Source organism: Chinchilla lanigera, unplaced genomic scaffold (genome assembly GCF_000276665.1).
Source record: "Chinchilla lanigera isolate Chin_1 unplaced genomic scaffold, ChiLan1.0 scaffold00006, whole genome shotgun sequence".
NCBI lineage: Eukaryota > Metazoa > Chordata > Mammalia > Rodentia > Chinchillidae > Chinchilla > Chinchilla lanigera.
In genome coordinates, this window is record NW_004955407.1 from 8,159,373 (window position 1) to 8,187,337 (window position 27,965).

A 27,965-nucleotide genomic window follows, 5' to 3' on the forward strand; every position below is an offset into this window, starting at 1 on the left:
AATAAAAACCTCAAGGGAAATTGTACCTTTACTTTCCAGTTTCTGTGGTGTGGGAGGAGCCTGACTTTGGTGAACAATCTACTGCAGTTATAGAATTTCTTTGGGTTTAGCTAATACAGATAGTCACTCCAATGAGCAGGTAAAGCTAGGATGAATGATGAGTAACAAATGGTGTTGTCAAAGTCCCCTCACTTGGGAACTAGATTTTGTTTCTGTTGCAAACCTGTATATATTGGGTTTGCATCTGCTGGGCTATGTGAGGAGGATGAAGTAGGATTTATTCCATCTTTGCAGGCTCTTTGTGGATTGCCCGTGATGCACACTGCATGTTAGCTTAGGTTTTTTTCAACATTAAAGTGTCTCTTTCTCTCCTGTCTTTGTGTGAGGAATTTTCAAGTTGGGAGAATAATTTTAATTATATTTCCATAACAGGTTCCACAGACAGGTATTTAGTGTCAATTTATCTAGGGCTTCATCAAAGTGTCTTGTCAAATTTTTCACTTAACCTTTCAAGTTGCTCAGTTTTCCTATCTTGAAATGAGGATATTTCTATTTGATTGTTTGTGTATATCATTTTGTGTCTTATGGACAGGCTAGACAAAATTATGAAAATAAAACTATTTTGAAATTACAAAAATTATAAGAATGTAAATTATAATCTTTAATAATCTTTATTTTTGTCTTATTACTTGAAGGTATTTTAAAAATATTTATAAAATTTAATGTTATCTAATGCTTAGAATAGCATGAAATATACTTGAAAGCTTTCTATGTAATATATAAGTTTAGAATACTGTTTGCTAAATATTCCCAAGAAAGCATTTGTGTTAGTACTTCAATTTAACAGGAATACAATTTCTATGACCAGATCCAAAGATATATTGAGTTCTTAGTAGCATAGAAACACCAGGAAAAGGTCCAGTAATGTTAAGCATCAAAAGGTCTTTGCATAAATTAATACAAAAGTTATTTGGTAATTATAGCATCCCTGTCTAGCTTTGCATGAAATAACTATACCTGGGAAGATGAAACAGACGTGAGCTGGGGAAGCACAACATTAATGTAACATACCACCTAATAGATATTAGTTGAGGACTGCACTCATTTTAAATAGGGCAAGTGGAAAATTATGAATTTGCTAACTATAAAAGCTTTCCTTTTGTCCATCCCATTTGCTATCCTTTGCTGAGTATCAATTTCATGTTAGACACTGCTCATCTCGTTGAACTGACTTTCTTCACTCCGCTGTGCTTAAGCCAGTGCTAAAGAAAATTGTCTTCTCTGATGTTGGCGAAGGAGCTCTGGCAGAGACACATTCACTTGTAACCTGAGCACTGTGCCAAGCAAATCCCATTTAGATATTACCATTATTAGGTGCAGCAATCAATGAAACAAACACTTATCTGAAGTAAAGGCACTTAAATACATATTCACAATGGAAAATTCTCTATTCAAATTACTTAACACACCGCGTAAAGACCAAATCTGGCACTAAATTTTCTATATCTCGGCTGAGGTATATGCCATTATCGTTATGCCCTTCCTGTCGTGTTGTTCTCTAGGGGTTCATTTACCTATTCTGCATTCTATCTTGGTTACTTTCTTTGACCTTTTCTTGCTTTCATTTCATTCCTTTTGACTTACAAATCCCTTTCAATCTATAGCAAATGCTATGGATAAATAACACAATTTTAACTTTCCACTTCTTTATTTTAAATATATTCTTTCTGCAAACTGCTGGTAGTATTTATAGCAATGCACTAATATTCTATTTGTCCATAAAATAAAATAGTCAGTACTTCTAAAACTTTTAATCTTCTTTCATCCTAAATACAGAGCAACTACTTTGACTTTTACAGAGTATGAAAAATTCAAATGACAAGAATGTACATACAAACTTTTAATGCACTATAATATCATTTACATGAAATTAAAACACGTGGGTGTAGTGTTAATATTTACATTGGTAGAGAGTTGAAATAATCAATACAGGAAAGCTGTCTTTGATTTTAAAAAGTGTCTCTTATAGCTTCATTTCCTAAACATGTTTCATGGCTGCCTTAATAAATGCTAGCATTAAATATTGACTGAAATAGCTGATTCCTTATTACATAAATATTGGTAAAGACAGTTTGTAAAGGAAAACTTCCATTTGAAAAAGAAAATAACAATAATTACAAAAGCTACCTAGTATAGAAAACTGCAAATCAAAAATAAAACTATGTGTATATTAGTTGTTTTGAAAAGAACGTTTCAAATGAAGTACAGGTAATCTGCTGTATTACAATTCCTTGCTCATGAGGAGACAGCTGAAAACATAAACACTTGTGATAAGTGATGGTTCTCCAGCGCATTTCAGCTTGGAATCTATGATTTTCATACAAATGCTGGAGACATTTTTCTTTGTCTGGAGAAATAAAGGCCATCATAATGTTGCCATTTGTATCAGTGCCACCATTTTATACTTCTTGTGTGTCAAATCTTCAGTTTGCAAATGTTTGTCGTTAAAAATTGTGAAAATGTTTTGAGGCATTTACTCCTCAGTCTTCATTTCCCCTTTTATCTGTAAATACCACTATTCTTGTAAAATCTCCTTTCTCATTATCATAAGCAACTATTACAGACAGCTATGTGAGATAGAAATTAATATGCAGTCAGAGAGGGGTTGGACGCCGAGGGAGTCAGGACAGAGGAGGAGGTTTATCAAGATTGCAGCTGGGGCAGAATGTGAAAAGAGCAACGCCTCGTGGTAGAAGTACAATAGTCCCATATGCAAACCTCCCCAGAGGAAAAGCCGCACCCTGAGATTATATAGTAATCAGCACCATGCAGTCCAGTGACCCTAGATAGGCATCAGGTGCCTATTTCTTGCTGTGATTAGAAGTTAGAAACTGAAGTTAATGATGCTCCCATCAACCCTTTCTGTATGCTTTGTTTCCCTACTGGATCAATATTAGCTAAGCAACTATACTCATAATCCTCTAGGTTGGTTGTTGTTTGACCCACTTTGTGATTTGGCTGTATAAAATACCCCTGACAGAGAGCTCTGATGTTATCCTCTCAAGACCCCTCTTGGAAAATGAGGACCTACTATTCTTCCGATTTCCAATACAACTCCTCCTTTGGTTCACAACTTCTCCCTCGATGATGTGAGACCATGAACTTGAAGCACGTGACATCACAGATTGGGGGTTATTCATCTTTGTCATACAACCATGTGCAGAAGGTTGGAGCTGCAGTTCTCTCCACTGAGTGCAGACCTGGTAGGAATTTAGAAGCTATGCAGTTCTGTGCCTCTATGTTAAAAAGCTGACTCCCTCATATATAGGCCAACTGTTTTGCTTCTCTCTTATCTATTTAAGTGTTTGGGCAGAGACAGGGGTAGTGTTACCCAAGCATATCAGTGCACTTTTGCGCTTTTATTTAATATATTCTGTTTGAAAACTTTCTGTTGGCCATTAATTAATACAGGAATATACAGTATTTTTCACTCTCCTAAAACTTTGTTGAACTTTTCTTTATTTGATTTTTGGGTCCTTTGTGTCATAGAGTGCTGTGGAGATAATTTGATAATGAGTCAGTGTTATAACAAAAATATGGAATTTTATTCATTAGCTTAAGTCTGAAACAAACCTATTGGATTTCACTCTCCAGGCCCTTACACTCTACATTCTATTTAACCCCCTGGTTTTCCTCTGCCTGCCCTCTGTTAACCTACGGACAAGTTTGATTCCAAAACCTCCCCACCAAAACAGCATCCTACAAAAGTACATGAGATTAAAGCAAATCAATTTGGTTTTGCAGCAAAATGATAAACTTAAAGATTAATTTTAAAATATCACTTCATTTCTCTGTTTCTCTGACTACCTGGATTCTCTTCTAGTATTAAGTTGCCATTGTTGTTAGGATGACTGCCTGCTGTGAACCACAGAGAAAAGCATAGAAGAATCTCACTTAGGGGCAAAACCAAAAGCTGAGGATTTAATGGCTGTTAAGTAAATCTGAACGTAAAAATGAAGAACAGACTTAATAGAAACTTAATTACTGTCAGATACATTTTTTAAAGGATATTTCCATACCTGTCATGAAAATATATTTCTTCTTGGAGGAAAATCTTATTTGTGTATATGTTTTGTTTTGTTTTGTTTTGTTTTTTAATATAGGATCTGCCAGGCAAGCAGGTACTTCTCTGTTTTATTACTTATTATTTTCCTTTAGATATAAATCCAGTCTTAACTTGAGGTCAAATTAGACAATCAAATTACAAAAATGTACCATGAAGACATACACTCCTCTTTGCCACGCTCATTCAATGTGTCCAGTTTCTTTTGACATTTAATTTAAAATATTGGTCGAATTAGACCTTGAGTTTACTCTTTATCTTGTTTGCTTTGGTGTTTGTCTTATTGATAATCCTGTTACCTTGCTTTTTTAGAACTGCTACTGCTGGATTTTTATTGATTAAAACTTTATATTGATGTTTTCTGAGCACATCTAAATAGATATAGATGCATAAAACCACACTTTGCTTTATTCACAGTAATTTTTTGTCTATATGTCTACCTATCTAGCTTCTATTTTATCTTCTTTCTTCCAAACTGTAACTAGAAGAAAGGCACAGAAGTGGCAGAAGAAAAATCTGTACTATCCCATTCTTATAACCTCAATAGTTTATACCCTGAGAAACTGCTGTATGATGAGATTAACAAGTGAAATTTGAGCTATAACTGCAGCTGAATGAAAGGTTTCCTGACTAAGGAAGTGAAGGTATTACATTTTGCCTATCGTAATACGCCCAAATCGGAAGTTTCTCATGGTGTTGTCAAGCTCCATTTCCATGCTGTACTAGACAAAATCCAAATTTGGGACTATCTTTCTCAGTTAGCTATTGTGAGAACTCAAAAAAGAACATGTGAAACAGTGCTGCTTCCGTAACTGAGAGGCCTTGGAACCTACCTCCAAATCCAGGTCTCTGACCTTTTCTTGTTCCTGTCCCTTCCACCTCAGGAAGACACTTTCTGCAAATTGTTCTTACCTCCCCAAGTCTAGATCCCACAATGAATAAATATTTACTTCTGTTCTACTCCCTGTGTTTTCATTAACAGGAATAAAAAGCGAAGTCTGTCAATATACTTGAGCATACTTTTGTCACACACCATTGTTCTCTCTTTTGCTCCCAATGAGAAAGACTTACAAGGAATTGTCTGCTCTGCAGGACAAATAGATTCAGTCCTAGGATAGTGTATTTTCTCGAAGCCTGTTGACTGTTCCTAAAATATATTTACATTGCTACTCTCTCTCTTTCCTATAGAAATATGATATGTAAGACTCTGAATCATATTGAACATGTAGGTTATGGCACTATGTAATTAATCCATGCATAAAATAAAGTTTATGCTTTCTATTCTCTTTAATTGGTCTACATCCATTTATTCCAGGTAACCAGCAAAGAGAAGAGGGGAACTGCCTCTTTTTCTCTACAGATTTTGTGCCCTGTTTCAAATAAACCAAAGCTTCTCAGCTCTCCTGGAAGCCACAGAAAAGGAAACCCAGCACCTAAAATGGTAGCAGAAGAATAAGCATTCCTCAGGCTCTTGGCTGCTGTCTGTGAAATCCAGTTGAGTGGAGAGCAAAAATCTCCTCTTTTTTCTTCCCAAATTTGGATTAATAGAAGAAAAACATTTGACTTTGTATTGCTCTGGTCTATAGCTACATTGACAATGGGATATTTTCACTTTGAGTCTTGACTGTGTGGTCATCTTTCTCTCAGAAGTAGTCAGTTTGGCTTTGTTCTCTGACTAAAGAGCTCCACAGGGTCGAACACAAGCCTGAAACCCTACTAAGCCAGATGCTTAAGCTGCCTCTGCAGATTGGTGGGGTTGCGAGTCCTTAGCGGTTAGCATCTGTTTGGATAAAGCTCTGATGTGGATCCCTGAAACAAAAACGAGATGAGGTTCCTCTCTCATCTCCTTCTATGCCCTTGAGAGCTTGACTTTTGACCAAATGACAAAATTCTCTGTCCGTTTCTACTCGTCCAAGGATATAACTGTCACTTTGTACCAGGTGGCCAGGCTGGAAGCAAAGGGACTTTAAAACATAGAAGATTCTCTTTTAGTAGTGGTATAATCTTTGTCAGAATGTGTCAAACTCTCAGGAGAGCTTGTCTCATCAAGAAGAACCAACCATAATGGCCTTTTGCGATCTAATCTGTGTTGCCTAGTTACTGTCTTGATAGTCTAATTCTAGAGAGACCTGCCCAGTGTCATAAATCCACAGTTATGTCTAGAGTTACCTCCAAGTGTCTATGTGTCCACATGTCCCTGTGGCCATATGTCCCTAAGGATGCTAAAGACATGTGTACTGAACATCAACCTTCACGTTCTATGGTAATAAGTGTCTTTGGCTTTCTTAAGTTAACTTCTGTGTTCTGTCCTTAGACTAGGACAGTGAGGCACATTGCCATGAGACTTAAAATATCTGCAGATATGCTACAAGACATAAGGTTTCTTGAAAGTAAAAAATAGGGAGAGTCTGGTGGCAGCTGGCTAGGCTGGAGGTGCTCCAGACCATCACTATGGAAGGAGGGTTTTTGTAGCCTTGTAAACGTTGACATAATTAATTTTCTTTGTCCCTCTGAATGACCAGAATTCCAAAGAACTTTGCCTTTGATACACATGTAGAAGACTTATTACAGAAGACACTTGACATCCCAGTTCCCACTGTACACATGAGGGAGTTAGTGTCCCTTTAGTTAATATCTCCCCAGACCCTCCAGTTCAGGTCTGCCTTCTAGTCCTCTTGACATGGCTGGAGTCTTAGGGATTGAAAAGGACTTCTCAGGGACATGGTGTTTGGTGTCCCTGTTCTTTTTCCAAAAACTCATACATCTTATGAATGAATTTTGGGAGAACATAGGGGATTTTCTGCACTATCTTCCAAATTGATTCTTGCTTTCATGGTAAAATTTTACTTCAAAGCTGGTAAGGTCACCTTCTGGTCTTTCCACAGAAAGATGACATTTGAATAAATACATACCATTGTGGAACCTAATTACCAATGGCCAGACAATGGACCTTTTAAATTACAAAGACCTCTACATGTAAAAGAAAAAAAGTTAAAGAACTCTCTGGTCTTAAACAGCTATCTTATTGGTACCTATGAAACTATACAAAAGAAATATAATGAATGTCTTTAAAAGATTCTTTTGACAAGACTAAAGGGAGAAATCTGATTTAGAACAAAATCAAAACCCTTTAAAACCGATCTTTTGAATCTCTCTTGGCTGCTGATTTAAAACCCCTGTCCTCCCAATTGAGCTGGAGCAAATTCTTTTGATTCAGGAGAGAAACATTTACAAAAACTAGTTTTACTTATTTGTGTGACACTTGAATTTTTGGAGGTACTCACTTGTAATCCTTTCTGTCACTGAAGAATAAGCTTTGGTTTCCTTTTTTATAAACTGTGGCATTTTTCTGACTGTCCTTCTATGGGAACACTTGGGTTATTGAGCTCTTCTGTGGAGATAATCAACCGAACAGATGGGGACTATGGAGAGTATGGCCAAACGCACCTGTGCTGTGTTTCTTCTAAAGATTCCCCTCTTTAAGCTGTTGCTGAGAGGATTCTAGACCTTGGAAGAGCAACACCCATCTTGCTCCTTCTGTGAAGACCTTGCTTGAAGTCATAGGGATTAGTTGCCTTGGTCTCATGCATTTTGGTTTTGAGACACTAGTTTTTGTATATTTCTGCTTTTAGACTTTAATGTATATTTACACTATAGTAAGAATTTTGTTTTGTTTATACACATAGTAAGGCATTTCTTCTCTCTTTTTTTGGCTCTTGTTCAGTCAACTGAACTGCTTCTCTGCAAATCTCTACTAATCAAAATTTCATTGCCCTTTTGGGGGGAAACTTACTACTTCCCCAAATAGGCTCTGTGAATACACGACCTTTCATTCTGCATTGGTTCCTTCTTTCCCCTTCATTTGGTGATGAGTGGAAGCAAAATTGTTGAGGACTACCTGACAGTTCTGGTTCTAAAGGAAGCAGACTCAAACTTCGAGCAGCACCGATACCCACTGTGGAGGAAAGAAACAATATTTCCATTTGTGCTGTCATTCATTCCCTATTGTTTTATTTTAATGTTCTTGTTTTAAATATTAGTGATAACACACATATACAAAAGTAAACAAGTTATAAGTGTTTACCTAGTTGAATATCTGAAAAGTGCGGTATCTGCATAGATACTTCTCAGATGAAAGTAGAGAGTCATGTCTACAGCATTATGCTTAATAACATTTGTTAAGTTTTATAACTGAATGCTATGTAAGTGGTAACATAATTCTTCTTTAGCATTTTCTTTTTTACTAAACATTGCATAAGTCTCATCTGTTCACTGAATAGGTATTTTCATTGCAGTATTATATTTCATCTTATAAATGTAACACACTTTAGTCTTTCATTATTGGGCATTTAGATTTTTTCATTTTTATTGGTATAAATGATATTGTCATTAGTATTATATATGAGCATTTTTTATAAACAATATAACTATTTCTATACTTTCCATAATAGAATTATTTGGTCATAATTGTCCTTGGTTTTGGTAAAATGTGCCAAAATCATATCAATTTGTATGGTGGAAAATAATCAATTACAGTTTAGATTTCTCTTTAACCATGTCAATATGTGTTCATTCCAGGTATTTTTTTGTTGTTGTTTGTTTCGTTTTATTTTATTTCAGTCTTTCAACCATTGTAATGTTTTGTTTTTTATTTTTGGTACCAAGAATCTAACTCAGGACCTTGCATTTCCCAGGCAGGCACTTGTGCCACACAACTGTATCCCCAGCCCTTAGCCATTGTAATGGTACATGGCAGAATATTCTCTAAATATTTTTTTCTTGTAAATTAACCCTGGTGAACATTCTCTCATTAAACCTTTTCAAACGCAGTTTCATTTAACCCCAGGCAGAACTTCACAGTGCACCACCCACTTCATGCCCCTGGAGATGAACTGCACTGATGACACCAACAGACTCCCCTGCCTTCTGGATTCATATTGGCACTAGGGGCACAGGTTAGGCATGAGGCGGGGGTGAGGAGAATGGGACACTGTTCTCCCCATACTGGCTGCACTGCAAGCTGTCTGAGCATCCCCACAAAACCCTCAGCTTTCTCACTCAACTGGTCTCGCAGTCCGCTCCTTCTATAGTTTCCCCATTACTGCTTTCTCCCATCCCAAATATACAGTGTAGTGTGGAAGATGGGCTGGCACTGTATATTTCACTATCGTTTCAGTTTTTCTGTCTATCCATCTCCACAGTTAGGTGTATAGATCTTCTATTAAACTCTCTTTAATGTGTATGGATTTGAATGTGCTAGTTCTTCGTGACAGAAATTTATATAACATGTATAACTTGTTTTTAAACTGTACTGTGAACAAATGGAAAGATGATACATGCAAGAGATGAGAATTTCAAAATTGAATGAAGATATTGTTACAGTTTGGATCTAGATGTCCCCCCAAAACCTCTTATGGTCATAGATGGGGCTTTTTCAGAAGTGTCTGAATCTAGAGTGTGTGATCCTGGGATTAAGAATAGATGATTATTAAATCAGTCCACTGATTGGTTTGGCACCACCCTAATCCTGATAGCCTGGGTGTAATGTAAGGGAAAGAAAGAGGCTTATCGTGTCCCTTGTTGCTTTACTACCTTCCACCTGTTATGAACTGTTTCTCCTCTACGATGCCACCGTGCCTTGGAGCCAGCTGACTGTGGACTAAAGCCTCTGCAAACTGTGAGCTAAATAAACCTTTCCTCCTTTAACTTTGGGTGTCATGTGTTTTGTCTCAGCAAGGAGAGAAAAGTAACTAAGACAGATATTTAGAAAATACAGTGTTTTTAAGTGGTCCTCCCTCCAAGAGATCAATAAATATTTGCCACAGTAGAACTCAAGTTAACACGATATTCTATTATCTTGTCAAGTTAATTCCTTATGCAGATTCTTGTTGTTTTTAGAATACCTTAATCTATATTTTATAGAAACAAAATTAAAAATAATAGATCTTGAAGTACAGTACCGCAGATTTGCCCAAACAGCAAATTAAATTCCATTCATTATCTTCTCATTTGTGATAAAGAGATGTAACATCCTGAAACATTATCTTATGTAATGATCCTATCTCACTGTCTTCTGTGTTTTTAAGTCTTTAAGTGTCAAATGTTACTTTTAAATTCAAATCAAATAAAGTTTGTTAGTGATAGTCTTTTCCAGTTATCAAGATGCTGCATATGAATTGTGTTAGCTTTTTCTTACTGTACAAAATATATAAGATAATTAATTTGAAATGTCCCAATTTCAGAAATTTCAGTTCTTAGTTGTTGAACTCTCATGCTTTGTGGCTTTGGGTAAGTCAGAACATCATGCTGAGGAGTGTGTGGTGGAGCAAACCCAGTTACCTCACATAGAGTAGTGAAAAATATGAAGAAAAAGGGGCTGGGAGGGTGCCACTATCCCTTTCAATGGCCCAGCTTCTCCAAGATTCCATCATGTCCCACTAATACCAAGCCATCAACACTTGATGGGCAGGCCAGGGATATAGCTCAGTGGCACAAGTGCTTGCCTGGAAAGCCCAAGGTCCTGAGTTCAATTCCTGGTACCAAAAAACAAAACAAGACAGTTGACGAGCTTTTGGGCCTCAACACTTGGTGGATTTCAGAGGACATTTTAGATACAAAGTATAACACAAACCAAACCCTTCAGAGAGAGAAAGGATTTACAGAGATGGGAAGTTTACAAATTCTTAGGATTAGTAAGACAGATAAATGTAATTTTAATATCAAATGTCTTTAAACGGAAGAACTAATCTGTTGAATAATAGCTAGGGAGAGGAATCAGCTGCGAAAAATGTATGTGTACAGCAGCTCCTACTTAGAGTTAACTTGAAGTGTATTAAAGTAGTTTTGTGATACAATTAAATAAAACTGATGCAAAGTAAAACTAATAAAACAAGAGGAAATAGTCTTGTGGGTTTCTGAGCTCTACATCCTCAGCTTTATCCCCCTACCCACTCCAGTTTAGGATCTTCCCTGAATAGGTTTTGGAAAACTGTTCTGAAATTCAGCTGTAGTCTTATAATTGTGACGCTTCTGCACACAGCTGATAGTGCAGATTACTACTTCTCTCTGAGAACTCAGTGGTACAACAATCTGTGCCTTATTTATGTTCTCTCTTTCCTGGTCTCTTTTTGTCTTCTTCCCTGATTTCTCTTTGGCTACATATTTCCTCAGTATCTGTGTTTTTCAAAGTTCAACTAAAGCACTGGTTCCCTGTTCATTACACATGATTTTAGTAGGTTAACTCAATCACTTTATAACAGTGATCTTTTATTCCAGAGAGTTCTAAATTTTATCTTAACAATATCACCTCAATCATGTAATATAGATCTATATTTTGAAAAGGTTTTACTACATATATTCTCCATGGATGCCCATAAAAGACTTTAGTTTCAACACGTTCTAGGCCACAGCTGTTATCTTTCTCTTTAAAACTGTTCTTTCCTCTTTTCTTTCCTTTTAGTTAATGAAATCACTATTCAGCCGGTCACCCAAGCTAGGAAACCTCATTTTGATCCTCAGCTCACCCATTTATCTCATCGCTCACATTCAATCAGTCAGTGCATCGCATTAATTCCACCTCCTGAATATCTTCGGGTTCTGTCTTCTACTTCTCATTCCCACAGCTAGCTCTGTTTACAGGTCCATTGTCTCTATTCTAGCTTGTAAGCATGGCCTCCTCACCAACCTCCAGGACTCCTGTGGTTGACTGATAACTATCCTGACATTCCATTGATCTTTGACAACGCTGTATATGTGTATTTCTAGAACATAAATCAAATCATAGCTCACTCTTTGTTTAAAAGCTAAAATTAAAGAATTAAATACATATTTTATGAGATCTGTTTTAGCAAAAAGGTAGCTTTCCAAACAATAATATATATGTTCTTTGAAAAAAAAATGTAAGATGAATGTTTTCTCTCAGAAAAACAGAAGATGCCTTAGGAGAAACATTTTTATTAATTTTAATGCAGTAGAGTTTTTTTTAAAAAAACATATCACTTTAAGCTATTCAAAGCTACAGTACAAGTTTACACATTGTCCACTTGATTTTTTCTTTAAATAAAAGCTACTTTATGGCTACTTTCTCTGAATAACTTTAATATTATGTAAATGTATATACATATGTATATAATGCTCAAGGACCAATCTAAATGAAACAATATTTATGAATTCATAAAAATTTATGAATTCATTAAAATGAGTTTAAACTTTCTAATTAGAATTTTTTTAAGAAAGAACTCTTGGGGTGCCCTGAAAAAGTGAAAATTGTTTCTAATCAGCACTTTTCCCCTTAATGAATAGGGCCAATGAGTCGGTATTAAAATGTGCATTTATAAATAGGATTCTGTAGGCATGTGACATTACACACCTGCCTGATAGCTTTAATTTGCAAATGCAAGACTTTTCTTGTCTTATTCTATTCTGTATATATTTACAGCAATTGATCAAATCTTTTCACACATGCTAAAACTTCTAAGAATTTCTTTTATGTGAAATTCCCAAAGCTTTGCTTAACAGAAATATACTGGTTCACTTTGGGCATTAACAAATTTTATGTAAGAAGAACAGGATAAATTATAAGCAGATAGATTATTATTTCATCAAATCTCTGGAAAACTGCTTCAGTTTTTTTAAATTTATGCTGAGGAAGTTGCTTTTGCCTCTCTCTTATTTCTCTATGTCTCTTACTAAAGATAGGTTTGTATTTTATACTTTTAGAGAGGTTGCACAGTCAGGAAATACAGATTCAGTATGTGGACAAGAGCTCCATTCCTGATTAAAACAATGAATGGTTAGTTTTCCATCATTCCCCTCTATTAATTAGTAAAAAGATGCTAAGTAAAACCTGCAATCTTGGTAGTTTCTTGTCGATAAACGTATCCAACACTAATATTTTTTCAATATGTATGTTTTATTCCTTGCCTCTATTTATAAAAAGAAAAGACTTCTGAAATTTTAAGTAATAATTCTGGAAACCCAGTTTATTTAATGCATGCAAACATTGTTATAAGAGTACTTACCACATCACTGAATGACAGAAGAGTATCATTTGATGATTTACTGGCTTGGAATCTCACACCCAATGTGTAAGGAACTCCTCAGGGTAGTGACTAAAATAATAATCTAAAATCAATGCTGTATATTGTGATAACCAATGTGCAATGTCCTTGGATATACCTATAAACTAATGAATGGGTTTAGGGAGGTACTTTAGCTCTGATAGCATTTTAGGTAATATTTAAATTCTGGAGGGACTTCCTGATGTTTTAAAGATTTAAGAAATGAAGTAAAATACAACAAGGTCCAATTGCTAACTAGACTCTCAGTTCTGTTTTTTGCCAGGGCATGAATCCAATTAGATTTATCAACTCAAATCCTACACTAAAGGAAATGATTAAAAATTGCTAATATTCTTGAAGAATACTGGTTAGGACATATTGTTTTTTGTAATGGAGGAGAAATACACTGCCCCTCTGGCATAATCTATAGTTATGAGTTTAAATATTATTTTTCTTTTACCTTATATTAAAATTTAAGATAAGAAAAGTATATGCCTAACATTTCAAATTCAAGAAGGGGAAAATTACAGAATAATAAAGGACCTGAAGCAATGGGATTGTATTTTACTCAATACACATAAAACAATTTTGCATGAAATTTTCATTCATCAGATACTTATGAAGTGTGAAAATCTGTAAACTATCCAAGCAAAGAGCTTACAACACATAAACCAACATAGCACATATCCAAAATATATTGTCATTACTATGAATAAATAAAAAAGACAAATAACAATTTCACAAATTTTACTGAGGAATCAGCACAAATAGCTCATAAAATTTATGAAACAATGTTCAATTCATTAATAATCATGGGAACAAAAATACAAACCACAGTGATGCATAGTTTCATACTCAGCAGATGAACAAAATTAACTGATATTATTTTTTTATATAGAAATTGGCTGGTGGAAAATTTGTTAGAGTCACTTATAAATCAGTTTGATGTTACTTGTCAGGATGAATGTGAATGTATTGGTTTTAGAGTTAGCAATTCATCCCTAGTTAGGATCTTTTGCACATGCGCATTAGGATTTATTTACAAAAATGACCATATAAACATTGGTGAAACTTCTCTTAGTATTCACAAATGAAACAGCAATCTGAAGTATATTCATTCAGTGCTTACAGTAGATCAATAAAACTGAAAACTCTAGAAGCATGTACATCAAAGCAGATACATTTAAAACCAAAATTTTGAGCTTAAAGAAACATCTGACAAAACAGTATCTTAAAAATAATGTTCTATTCCATTTTTAGGTTTCCTCCCAAAGTATTTGAAGACATCATATTACAGTCACACATGAATACCCGTATTTATAGCAACACAGTTACCAATAGCTAAATCTTGAAAGCAACTTAAATGTCCATCAACAGATGAATGAATAAAGAAAATGTATTTATATAAAATGAAGTGCTACTCTACCATAAGAAGGATAAATCTGATTCATTTGCAGGAAATGACTTGAGACCATAATGTTCAGGGACATAAATCAGACACCAGCTTAAATATTACATGGTTTCTCTTGGATGACAAATCCAAAGTACAAATAAAGAGCAAAATATAAGATAGATAAATAGTGGGATAACTCTTTCTCAAATGAGAATAGGGTCAAGGGATGGAGGGAGTGCAGAGGGAGCAACGAGCAAAGGGATGAAAAAACAATGAAGATGTGTTGTATGCATGCACCAACTCTCCACAAGAAATGTATTTGCTATGTACTGCCAAACATGTACCAATACAAAAATTTTAAAGTAATGTTCTGAATGATGGTACTCAGTCAAGATGTTCACTTCACATACCTTTTGTATTTAAACTCTATACTCACATTATTATGGTTATTTATTATATGTCCTTTTAGATTATTTCAAGTCAATTTTAAACACAAGAAATACTGGTTAATGAAAGAAGGGTGAGTGTTAGTTGCAGTATGTGGAGAACTTCTTCAGTGGAGTTTACTTTTTACTTCCTTCAGTCCTTAGACTTTTAGCTTCTTTTGATACTGAAAAAGCTCTTTTGCCTTTTGAAAACCACTCTATGTCAGAGCTCTACCTTCCTTAGTTGCCATGGTTCTCATAAGCAATAAAAGTAGAATGACACAATTCTTTATCATTTTCATGGAAAGTTGAATGCATAAAGTGTACATCTTAGCACTACTGATATTTGTATGTGAACTGTAACTAAGAAGGAAATATCAGCATGGTAAATAAGGTTGGCTTTGGTGGAAGATCCAGTGTTGGTGACAGCAGCAAGCTAAATCCTGAGAATAAATTACACTACTGGAGAAAGTAACATTGTCTATAGTCATTGTTGGTTGAGCCACTAGGTTAAAATTGGATATAGAGTAAAAGAAAAAAATAGAGTTAAATAGCAGATAGGTGAAGGCAGAAGGTATCATAAAGTATCTTTCACTATAAGTTCTGAAAGCCCATACCAAATACTCACTGAGAACTTAGTACTTTAAACAATTTGAAATTGTTTTGTCAAAAAACAAATTGAATGGAACCACATCTGTTTTGAGAGGGGTTATTGATGGTAACAATGTTTCTATTTTTAAAATATACTTGTTTTGTTATTATTTATCAATTCTTATGAGCAATTCAATTAGTCTTAAATACATTGGTTATACAAAATTGGAAACATAAAAATATATTTTGTGTAATAAATATGTTATTTTTTTAATAAATATGCTATAATTGCTTAGCTCAGTATTGCTAAAAAAATATTTAAATGGTTCTGCTGTTGGCCTAGCAATACAAACCCAATGTACAATGATATTTACCAAGGATAATCTATTTTGAATTTTAAATAAATTTTTGGTGGTTATTTGAAATGTAATGTATTAAATAATTGAAAGATGCCCATATATAGACATATGAATTTAGAGACAAGATAATTTGTTGAGAAATGTTAAGGATAAAACTTGTAGAGTGCCTCAGACATAGCTCAGTGACATAGTGCCTGCCTGGCAAGCACAAGCTTCCTGAGTTCGATTCTGGTACCAAAAATCCAAAACATTGAACAAACAAAAAACAACTTGTAAGAATAGTAATGTACTTCAGAGTGCCACACAAAAAACAAAATACATTAGCTGAATAAAAACTCAATGTAGGTTCCTGTGAAAAGTTACCACAGACTTGGTAGCTTATAAACAATATATTCATTTCTTACAGTTCTAGAGGCTGGAAATTCACGATTGTAGTGTCAGTTTGGTTAAAGCTACCTTCTGGGTTGTAGGCTGGTAACTTCGATTTTCACTTTTCAGAAAGAGAGTAAGGCAGTCTCTGGGGTCCCTTTCACAAGGGCACTAATCTCATTTTGAGAGTTCTACCTTAGTGTCCTAATTCAGCTACCGCCTGAAGTCCACATCCTAACATCATCACCTTGAAAGTTTAGGATTACTATACGTAAGTTTTGAGAGGCACTAATATTCAGTCCCTAAGAAGGCCCCTTCTCCAGAATGGAAATGATCACTGTGAACTAAAGGAGCATGTGAGGCTTTAACGTAAGAGAAGGAAGGAAATAGCAGGAATATTGTAACTTGTCCTCCCCCAAATGCGAGGCAAAGGTGTTCATTGATATGAGAAAGCAGATTCTACAACAACACAATCAGGCTCACAAAACTGAGGCATCATAGAATTCATATGTCAAAACATGTCAAAACAGTAACTGATGACAAAGTAATAATTCTGACATTAATTATGACAGAGTTTTGTTCCTGCTTTTCTTTTCTTTTTTCCTTGTTTATCTGAGTTCTTTTGAAGAAGTTGGAATGGATGTCTTCTCTAACCAAGTATGGTTGCCCTGATGTTTTGTGGACTCAGGCAATTAGTTAAGTGACAGAATAAGGACAGTTAACTTTGCCAGTTTGGTAATTACAAGTCACCAAAATAATCTTGCTTTTGTTAAGTGAGATTTGTAATAAATATCTATGGTAGCAATATCTGTTCTGAATTCACATTTCTACCAGGATGAATAGTGTTTCAGATATTGAAGGTAGAAGAGTACGCTGATGTTGTAGGAAATGAAATACTTGTTTAAACGCAAGAAAAGAGTACACTAATACTGGAAAAGTCTGTGTAGACACATTGAAGTTCAGGAAGCATATTAGAACAATTATATAAGAATAAGTAATAAGCATCATAAAAACATTGGAAAAAAGTAAGCATAAGGCAGAAATTACAGTCTCTTTTCTTTATAAATTACAATACTAAAATGAAGATATTTATGATTCAATGTTTATGTTACCTAGATCATTTGGCTTTATAAAAACACTGAAGTGTTATTTCAATCTTCAAATGATTGTATTGATGGAATAACTGTAATAAATCATTTACTTGGAAAACAAGTGTGTGTATATATGTATGTGTGTGTGAGAGAGAGGATCTGTAATATGGATAAGAATACAAAACTATATTGCCTTTGATGAATTTTTAAACAAAACTATGGGTATAGGTGCATAAAAAACTCCTACCCATTTTATTTAAGACACACACACACACACACACACACACACATATATATATATATAATTTGTTGCATATGTATGTCTATGTATCTTTATATATAGAGGAAGACAGACAGACAAACAGACAGATTATAGTATAAGGAAAGTTTCCATATATTTAGGATATTACAGAGAATGAAACAGAAAAATCTTTATAGATTTTATATTTTATTTAAAAAAATTTTTTAAGACTGTAATCTTACATATTTAAGAAAGGTCTTCTAAGATGGTTTATATATATATATATATTTTTCCCCCCATGGGATTTAAATTCACCAAATACAAATCATCAAATAAAACATAGGAAAGTGTATAAATGTTATTTTTTACTACTAGCATTTACATTAAGAATAGCAATCAACATTTGCTCTTGTAAGTTTATTTCATGATTACCAAAGAACTGTGACACACTAATTAATTTTACAGCACCCAAGAGAGGCCCGCAAGTATGATTTCAGTGTTACAAATGAAGAAACTCTGACCAAAGAGCTGAATTTACAGTTTCTTTCATACCTCCACAGAGCTGTTCAGGAACCCCACAACTACTGCGAGGGTTCAGGTCTTGTATTACTGTGTACCTCTGTGGCACTTTTTTCATTACTCAACATAGACACTGTTTGGGAAGTGATATAGAAGCAATCTTAATGGGGATTGGGTTGCTGAACAGTGTTACAAGATCAGTAGGATTTCAGTTTTATAGTAAAACTATGCTGGTTCATGATCATCTCTTATGTCATTTATACCGACATATAAAGTCAGATATACACTTGCTTGAGAGAAAATAAGATCACTTTCTAAAGACATCATGGTGCTATGGCTTGCAAAACCCTAATAAGAATTTAAATACAATCTTTTCAATGTAATAAAATGAAACCAACCAACAAAAATCAACTAAAGAACAAAGAGAAAAAATCTATAATATTCCATATTAAACTGGCAAACTAATTATTGCTGTATCCACCAAAATCCATTAATGCTCAATTTTTTTTTTTTCTTTTTTGAGACAGGATCTCGTATGCAGTTCAGGCTGGGCTTGAGATCACTTTGTAGCACAGGCTGGCCTTGAACCCACAACGATCCTCCTGCCCCAGCTTCCCTTGTGCTGGGATTACAGGCATGTGCCACTACTCCTGGCTTCATTAATGCTCAATTAATTTAAAATATAAAATACAACACATTCTTTTTATCAGTAAGTAGAGATTTAAGAACAGGCAGCATAGTTCAGTGGAGATAATACAATAGTTACAAATATTATATGATACTAGAATTGCAGAAACCAAATGAATAGGGAGATGAAGCAATTAGAGATAATTTCAATGCAAAAGGCTAATAGGAAGAGGCCTGACAGAAGGTAGGGGAGGACATGGTATTGGAATTTGGGCTGCCAGGCTGGAGCAAGGGAAAACTTTCAAATGGACACAAATACTCTGTCCCCCTTCTCAGGTGAAAAGCAGATTCATCGTCCCCAAAGTTCCTTCACACAAATCTTCCATTCTGGTTTCTCCAAGTTCCACAGCAAACCAGTCAGCCAGTGCTCATAAATAACTACCTGGAATTTCTTTCCTTCCATACTAAATGAACAGCTAGGCTCTGCTCATTAGGGTTATTTTCTTTTAAGGGTGAGCCGATTACCTTACTGCGACAGCCTTGTAACTGGTTTTTCTATTTCTAGTTCTGCTTCCTACTCTGCACATCGGGGTGAATAATCAATGCAGAATGTAAGCTCTTCCACAACAGTCTTCTGCTTAGAACTCCAGAGACATTTTCATTCACTCTAAAGAAAACTGGAATCATGACATGATCAAAAGACCATTTGTGATTGGGCTTTTGCTCTAGTGCTGTGGTTAGATTCCTAATACTGTCAAAATAAAAATTGCACTGTATAAAGTTAAAGTGGCAAGGAAGATTTTATTCAGGATTACTGCAATAGGCGAGAGTGAATGAATTCAGTTCTGCTGAAACAAAGGCTCTGCAGGGGCTTTTAACCATGGAAAGCAGACCCATGGACGACTCGTGTATTTAGATTGGCCTCACCTGAAATGAAGGACCTTTATCTGTCTTCCAGACAGGACCTAGTTTTGCAACTTGAAGCAACATGACCGTGGAAATTAAAGCTTTTAGTCTCCCACAGAAACAGAAATATTTGGGACACCCTCTCTGATGTTTACATTCCAAAGAAATGGATCCAAGGTCCTCAGTGTAGTTAGTCCCTGGGTCCTTAAACTGGCAGGATGCTGAGAAAAGTTTTCCTTGCATCTCAGAGGTACAGAAACAAAATTAACAACTGTAACTATTGTAAAATAATTACTATATGAAAGGAAAATCAGGGCCCAGACTCAGGAAAAAACTTGCTGAAACTTTAGTTGAGAAGATTAATAAAGCCAACTTGGTCTGTACTTACTCTTTTAATCTTCTCAGACTCAGGAACACAAGTTTCTCTCATGTTGCTCCAGCACATTTCTGTTTTACACTTTTTGCATTTGCTAACACTTGTCTGGAGCAAACTCTGCTAACTTATTTGTGGTTCGTTCCCTTCTGTCTTTCTGATTTGTGCTCAGATGTCAACTTGGTAGAATAGAATTTATGATCACCTTACTTAAAAAAAAAAAAACAAAAAACCTTCTTAACATTTCTTATGCCCATTTCTATGCTTTAGTTTTCTCTATATCACTTAAAATCTGTATGGTATCCATAACTGAAATACGAAAAACTTGAGGATTGAGTTTAACTTATTTCTCCTTTATCCTAGGAATAAAACAAATCTTAGATGCTCATGGTACATGCTCAAAAATTTTTATTGCATGTGTCAATTAATAAGATACATCCATATTTTAGTTTTTGAAATGAGGAAAACAAAGATTCTGTGTATTAAGAATACTTAGAGCCATCAAGTCATTTAATCTCAGAGGTATTTATCAATCTATTCAACCTCCACTGACTCTAATAGTTAAAAGTAGATGCATGGTTATAATTTTTCAAAAAAATCATTGAAATTACTTCAGTACATGCACATTAAAATGGAAAATATGATAGCTATTCAATTTAAATGTGCATTTGTGCTGTTTTAACAAGAATTATCTATAGTACCAACTATAATGCAGAGCTCAAGATTAAAAAGAAGATAAATACTGAATGAATGAATGATTATATGTAAGACTGCAGTTATAGAGTCTAAATTGTAAATTAAGATATTTGGCTATTATTTCTGAGCCTGGAAATCATTATAAGCAAAATGGATACATAAGCTAGATGATCTCTTTAATAGCATTGGTTTACTAGTCACCAAAATTCATATTTCTTGTTTTTGTAGAAAGAGTTGTTGAGAAGTAGCAACCTTGTTAGAGGCTGCTAAGATAGATAAAATATTATAGGCACTCACATAGGGCTAGGCCCTCGAAGGAACCAATGCAGAAGACCAGGTACCTTGCAACTGTGGGAGAGACACCCACCTCAAGTTGTGGATTTACTCTGTAAAAATCCCTAGAAAAGGCGAGGTCCTTGGCAACCTATGTAGGACTCTTTGTCTCTCTCTAGGACAGTCGCTTTCCTTCCCCCAACAAATATATTCTGCTCTTAATCTCCATTGTTTCTAAAATTCATTCTTCCATTTTATAGAACACAAACTTGTGCCGGACACCTAGCAGGTTGGGAGTTTCTTTCCCCTACATCAACCTCACAAGAGTCCACATTTCTCATTCTCTTTGATTCTAAGACTCATTCTGGTATTGGAATGATTTATATCACTTCTGGACTGATGTTTAAAGAAGCAAAAATGTCTTTTTCACCTTTCTTTTACCTTTTTTGCTGATGACTTTAGGGAACTCAAAGGCTTTAGCTGAGGAACAGCCAAAGTGTTACAGGGGAAAAAAGCTCTCAGTCTGCTAGATATCTGGTATGAGTTTGTGTTTTCTAAAATCAAAGAATAAATTCTAGGAACAATGGGAAATTAAGAACAGAATACATTTATTGGGAGAAGGAAAGATTCTATCTGAGAGAGAGATAGAACGGGTCCTGAGTGGGTTGCTAAGGATCCTGCCTTTTCTTTTTTTTTTTTTTTTGGATTTTCTCCGGTACCGGGAACCGAACTCACGACCTTGCGCTTGTCAGGCAGGGCCGCTGAGCTAAATCCCCACCCACAATCCTGCCTTTTCTAGGGATGTTTATAAAGCAAATCCACAAGGCGAGGTGGGTCCAAGGTGGGAAAAAATGGGAAATCCCAAGGTGGGCATGAGGTGGGACAAAACTATGATCAGCCAATAAGATTATATGTATAATTGCTCAGGTAAATCTGGGTTCAAATGGGGAAGCGAGTCACATAGCAAGTGGGCATGAATATAGAACAGGTCCTTTTCCTGTTGGAGTTTGGATTAGTGACTCTTTCTGACTTCTCAAGGTGGTAAATACCTATTTAAAATATCAATACCTGATGTTTATCCTTAGGGAAATATGTAGGTGCATTTGTTTTATCTTTTGTCTTGAGGTCTGGCCTGCCGAAGATATGACTACTTCTGCCACAGATGCAAGATATCCATCTGGTCTTCTGCACTGGCTCCTTTGAGGGCCCAGCCCTATCTCACTTCCTATTATATTTTATCTAGCTTAATTGCTTATAACAAAAGGATGGAAACAGTCCATTTCTCTGAATTACCGTGTAAAAGAATGCCATCCATCCACTAGCAACACATCAAGTTATTTCAGTTATAAAAATGTTTCATAGTAGGTGGCCCATAAATCATTGGAGCTTATGTTATACATAAGTAAGAGCAGCCTAAGTATCACAATCATACTTGTTTACCATAAATCAAAATTCCATATTTTATACCTCATAGTAATTTTGTTATATTTCAGTATTAAGGATACTTACCACATACAGATAGAAAAGAATAACAGCACACTAGTTTTAACTGTCCATGCCATGACCACAATTTCAGCACACATAAACCATCATTTTTAATAAGCACATAGTTTCTATGTGGTCTATGCTTTTATCTATTTTCTTCTTCAAATGACCTTGGATAATACTGCTTCTATTTATTCTTAGCTTTACCTATGTCTGGTCTTTCATGTTTTTCAAATCTTCCTATCTAGAATTTGTTTTCTAGTGTTCCTCGAGGTAAATCTACTTTAACCAGATCTCAAGCCCAATTTCTCTGTCGTTTCATGTCTACCCCGCCTATTATAGCCCTGAAGGTTTCTCATCCTATCCATCCCTCAGTTTTTTTCTGTACCTCTGAACTACTACCTACCGTTGTAGGCAGCTGAGTTAGATAGAAATATAATAGGCAGTCAGACAGGACTGGGCCCTCGAAGAAGCCAGTATGGAAGACAAGATACCTTACAACTGTGGGAGAGAAAGGCACTCCTGCTGTGGGCCAGACCTCAAGACAAAGGATGAAGCAAAGGTGCCCATATACTTCCCTAGGGATGGACATCAGGGATTGATATTCTAAACAGGTATCTGTCACCTTTAAAAAGCCAGGAAGCATCACTAACCCAACCCTCTATACAAAAGACCCCTATTCTGTATTCTTGCCTACTTGCCACATAACTCGCTTCCCCATTTCAGCCTGATATAATTAATTTTACTTAAACAATTATACTTGTAATCTTATTGGCTGATCATAGTTTTGTCCCACTCATGACCACATAGCAAGTTCTCATGTTTTCCACCTTGGACCTGCCTCACCCATGGTTTTGCTCTATAAAATTCCTTAAAAGAGGCAGATTCATGGGCAGCCCACTCGGGTCCCTTCTGTCCCTCTCTCTTGGACAGAAGCTTTCTTTCCTTCAATAAATACATTCTTCTCTTAACCTCCGTTGTTCCTAAAATTCACTCTTCAATTTAGAGAACATGAACTCGTCCCAGATACCTTTCGTGTTGGGAGTTTCTTTCCCCCATATCACTACCGCTGTTTGACCTACCCAGTAACTTTTCTTCTTTGGAGACTTCACCCCACTGCTGTCTACTTAATGATTTCATCTCTTAATCTCCTGTATGAGGAATAGAAAACAATAAACTTACATTTTACCACCTTGAAAATGATCCTCTTTCTTCATTTATGATAGTCTTTCTCAGTGATCTTATAAAGCTGGATTCTGAATACTTTATAAAAGTAATTGGTTAGTTATTGTTTTGAACTGTAAACATATTTAATTTTCATAAAAAAGAATTTCTTATGTATAAGTAATAATGGTATTATACTATACAGTTAAGACGAGGTATTCCTATGATTGTGCCAAATACAGAGATTTTTCTTAAAAATTGAGTATGATAAGTATTAAGAAAGCCATAAACATTTGAAAACAAGGAAATTTCAAACATGCAAATGTGTCTCTAATAGTAATCTGTTCAAAACAGTTTCAAGAAACAAATCATGCTGGGAGTAGTAATGTATGACATTTAAAATTCTCTGCACTATGCCGATCAGTAGTATAACAGTAAAACATTTAAAGTTTATACAGAGATAGTATATTTATTTAAAAGATGTCTGTAAAGTTTTCATAAGGTTAAAAAGAGGTAGCATTCTATTTGCTTCAATTTAGTACAATGTTTTTAAAGCAAAGTAGGCAGAACAAAGGAATATTATGATACCAAGGTAATGTTGTTTATACATTTTAAATTATTTATTTGTTTTATGAAAGCAAGTTAAAGGATTTATAGTTCATTGAAGCAAAATAAGATATCATGCTTAAAATGCAACTATAAAAATTATATCAAATAAAAATATTTGCATAATGTGTTCTTATCAGTGCTGTAAGAGGAATCAAGGTTGATAAACAGATTCAGGAACATAGCAGCAGGCTAAAAATGAGTTGACAAATACAATAGAAGGTGAGAAACACAAAAAGTACTTGTAAGAGTTTAGCAAATTTGTTCAGGTGCAGGTTACATAGAAGTTCATACAGAGTAGCTACTCCCTATAAAATACACCTTTATAAGGCTGTATTTCATTCTATGAAATACTCTTCAAAAACCAGAAAAAATTTATTTGGCTGTAGTTTTTCATTTAATCTCTGAAAATTTATTTGATGGATCAATTATAGTAAGATTTAAAAAATTAGTTAAAAATTGTAGGTAAGTAATATGTAGGACAACTATGCATTATAATACCACTCACTGTAGAATAAATAAAAAATTTCATTATTATTTTCTGATAAGTTTTTCAAATATTTAGCATAGTGTTAATATACTCTCACAAACAATTTATATTGGATTATAAACAAAAAGAAAATAATTGATTTAGTATGAAAGCTTGAATATTTTTTCTGTATAATTTTCAAATTAATTTGGAATTCAATGAATAACTGGGTTTCATGATTGGCTTTAAAAGTTATTTAGTGGTTGGGATTTTTCTCCTTTAAATATTTATACAAATGCAAACAGCAGATAAACAAAGATATAAATACAGTTTAGTGTGTATCTCCTCAGTCAAGTTCAAGTGTTCTATCAATTAGAACCTAAACTAATTCAAGACACCTGCATAATGTGTTCTTATCAGTGTTGTAAGAGGAATCAAGGTTGATAAACAGATTCAGGAACATAGCAGCAGGCTAAAAATGAGTTATGCTGCCAGGTGGTATGCAGAATACTGGGCTTAAAGTGGGAAATTTTAAAGGTGTTTTAGTTATACATGTGCTATGGTACAATTTGTGCATTAAAACAGTGACTTGTGATGCACAGCTAGAACAATCCTGCAACTTGAAACAAAGATGATACCTATGAGTTGAAGTGCTCATGTACTTCCTGCTGGCCACCTGACCTCCTTTCAGACCCCCCCTTTTTTAGTTCACTGAGCTACAGGTTATAAAGAGGCAAAGTGACAGCTTTTAACATGTAAATATTACCTCCAATAAACTAGGTCAATCTTACTGCTTCTCAGGTATAGCTCCCTGGAGTCTGCAGGGAGACGGAGCAGCAGGTTGGGGAAACTGTTATATAGCTACTTCTCTAGTGGCTGCAAAAGCTGCTGGAACAGATCTAGGCAATTTCCCTGCCTGGGAACTGGCCTTCTTGCTCACCCCCAGGCCAACAACGAAGGAGCAAATCCTAGCCTCTGTTTCGAGGTTTCTCTAGAGCTCTGAAAATTAATACTTCTCTGAAAATATTTTATATTCAGGAATGCCTCATTAAGTCATGAGGGTCAAGCATAATAATATGAGATAAGATGGTGCATTTGGAAGGGCCAAGTCATTATTGACATGAGTAGGGATTGAATTTAAAGAAAAAAAGAATAGCTATCAGTATATCTTGAGTGCTGCTATAGGTATTTAGCTGGAGGGATAAAAGTCAGGACATACAACTGACCTTTGTTCTGTGAATTTCATTAATTCTAAAATCGATAGGTAGATTACCTAAATATCCCTGTTATATTCTTGTTAAATTCAGGGCTGGCCAGAAGAAATTCTTCTGAAACTAGTAGAGCTATTACTTTCACTTTGTTTTTATCATTCCCATTGTACTGCCCTAAAAAGCTTTTCTCCTGAATAAATAAAATACAAAATTTGAATGTTGTCCATGAAAGCAGGAATGGAGGATTCACACTGTTAGTTTTCATGCTCCTTATGCCTTCCAAAATCATGAAATTACTCATGAATTATCTTATCAAGAGCAACATTCTATGCCTTGCTTTTTTTCTCCTTCATTGAACATTTTTCCATTCAAGTCTATCTACAGTATCCATGTTGGTTTATATAGAATCTAGTTTACTACTTTAAATTCTGTGCTGAATTCCATCATGTAAATAGGTTATAATTTATATATCTCTTCTGATGGAGATATTGGGATTAATTCCAAACTTCTACTTTTATAAAACCATTTCAGGACAAGTGGTGATGCGTGTCTCCTCCTTTACAGATGAGGGAATTTCAATAAGCTATAGAATGAAAATGGAAAGCTGTAGTGCTGATGGTGCACAAGTTCCCTTGTCCTGGAAAACCTGAAACTTCTGTCCACTCTGCTTTTACCAATATACCATTCAACAAAGTTGTATAAGCTCCCACCCCCCGGTGCTACAAGTTCTTGATAATGCCAGATTCATTATTTTGCCCATCACCTGCAAATGAAAAGAATCTCATTTTTCAAAATTTGTATTTCCCTACAGGAATGCAAAATGGTTGAATGACTTTTCATATGTGTATTGGCTATTCTGTTTCCTCGCTTACTAATTCTTATTTATATCCTTTGCACATATTTCCTGTTGAATCGTCTTTTATTATTGATGTGTACTGGTTACTTATATTCTCACAATACTTTTATTTACTATAGATATTGGAAATATCTCCTCAGTCTATAGTTAGGACTCTAACTTTATTTATACTATATTTGTCATATAAAAGACTTATCAAATGCAATCTTATTAATTACTCTTCTAATTTTGCTTTGCATCACTTATATTTTTATAGTGCTTTAGACTGCCTTTTTGTTAACCATACCCCCATCCCAAATATATGTGTTGAAGCTTTCACCTCCAATGTGACTATATTTAGAGATAATGCCTTAATAATTAAACTTAAAGAAGGCCATAACAACAGTGTATTTGTAGACTCAGACTGAGTTAATAAAATACCACACACTGCGTGACTTCAGCAGCAAAAGTTTATGAGAATTTTGAAAAATGAAAAATTTGAGATCAATTTACCAGCAAAGAAGACTTCAGACTGACACTTCTTGTCTGTTTTTGTCTGTGGCTTCCTTCTTAGTTTGTGCTCATAAGGTAGACAAGCATTGTCAAGGGGACAAAAGATAGAGGGACTTTTGGACCTCAACCCATGAACTGTGACACAACGAAGGTGAATATATATCTTTTACCCAATTTTGCCTTGCCAACACTTCTCTTATCACCCTGCTCTTAACACAGGACCAGCTACAAGAAGCAGCAGGATGACACCGTGACATCTTCAAGGAAAAAAATAGTTCCTGGTCCATAACCAACACAAAGAAAAAACCCTTTAAAACATGAGGAAGATTTTTCTAAAATGTTTTATAGTCATACTTCAGTGGAAAACTAACAAACTGTATCTCCACATCAACTCCATAAAGTTGTCTCCCTCACTTTGTAAAGGGGGCACCATGTTCAGGTCTCTCAGTACTGTCAACCATCCCCCTTCCTGTTCCCTCAGAGCTTTTGCCCATGAGCTTATGAATTTACCTCAGCTTTAATTTTCATTATCCTTGAAGCAGAAGCTTCTTCCTGTTCAGAATCACTGGTATGCACTCTTCTTGAAAACATGCAGAGAGACAACAGATATTCTACTTTCTTTTCTCAGAAGGACATC

At 35.1% G+C, this 27,965-nt stretch overlaps 1 long non-coding RNA gene across 1 annotated transcript; it reads right to left on the bottom strand.

Annotated features, from left to right (window-relative positions):
- Window positions 1-3,505: 3,505 nt before the first annotated feature.
- Window positions 3,506-27,965, bottom strand: LOC102027380. The gene is made up of 6 exons (XR_259557.2): window positions 27,839-27,965; window positions 25,536-25,668; window positions 23,713-23,793; window positions 20,092-20,285; window positions 7,408-8,078; window positions 3,506-3,553 (listed from the first exon to the last, which is right to left on the bottom strand). It is a non-coding gene; the product is annotated as an uncharacterized LOC102027380 (long non-coding RNA).